Source organism: Leiobunum rupestre, chromosome 2 (assembly GCF_980474605.1).
Source record: "Leiobunum rupestre chromosome 2, qqLeiRupe1.1.hap1, whole genome shotgun sequence".
NCBI lineage: Eukaryota > Metazoa > Arthropoda > Arachnida > Opiliones > Sclerosomatidae > Leiobunum > Leiobunum rupestre.
The window spans coordinates 57,162,513-57,163,375 of NC_143385.1; the positions used below are offsets into that span (position 1 = coordinate 57,162,513).

At 46.1% G+C, this 863-nt stretch overlaps 2 non-coding genes across 2 annotated transcripts; both read left to right on the plus strand.

The window, feature by feature from the left end:
* TRNAI-GAU (transfer RNA isoleucine (anticodon GAU)) lies at positions 1-72 on the plus strand. The gene has a single exon. It is a non-coding gene; the product is annotated as a tRNA-Ile (tRNA).
* A 369-nt stretch (positions 73-441) lies between these two features.
* On the plus strand, positions 442-513 carry TRNAI-GAU (transfer RNA isoleucine (anticodon GAU)). Its single transcript has one exon. It is a non-coding gene; the product is annotated as a tRNA-Ile (tRNA).
* Positions 514-863: the final 350 nt, after the last annotated feature.

The window sequence follows — 863 nt, forward strand, 5'->3', positions numbered from 1 at the left end:
AGCAGAGTGGCACAGTGGGAGCGTGCTGGGCCGATAACCCAGAGGTTCGTGGATCGAAACCACGCTCTGCTAGCTAAGACGGTTAACTTGTTTGCCGATAATTTTTTATTTTTTATAAATGAAACTTGTTAAACAGGGCATCCGTTAAGCAGAGTGGCACAGTGGGAGCGTGCTGGGCCCATAACCCAGAGGTCCGTGGATCGAAACCACGCTCTGCTAGCTAAGACGGTTAACTTGTTTGCCGATAATTTTTTATTTTTTATAAATGAAACTTGTTAAACAGGGCATCCGTCAAGCAGAGTGGCGCAGTGGGAGCGTGCTGGGCCCATAACCCAGAGGTCCGTGGATCGAAACCACGCTCTGCTAGCTAAGACGGTTAACTTGTTTGCCGAGGATTTTTTATTTTTTATAAATGAAACTTGTTAAACAGAGCATCCGTCAAGCAGAGTGGCACAGTGGGAGCGTGCTGGGCCGATAACCCAGAGGTTCGTGGATCGAAACCACGCTCTGCTAGCTAAGACGGTTAACTTGTTTGCCGATAATTTTTTATTTTTTATAAATGAAACTTGTTAAACAGGGCATCCGTTAAGCAGAGTGGCACAGTGGGAGCGTGCTGGGCCCATAACCCAGAGGTTCGTGGATCGAAACCACGCTCTGCTAGATAAGACGGTTAACTTGTTTGCCGAGGATATTTTATTTTTTATAAATGAAACTTGTTAAACAGGGCATCCGTCAAGCAGAGTGGCGCAGTGGGAGCGTGCTGGGCCCATAACCCAGAGGTCCGTGGATCGAAACCACGCTCTGCTAGCTAAGATGGTTATTTGTTTGCCGAGGATTTTTTATTTTTTATAAATGAAACTTGT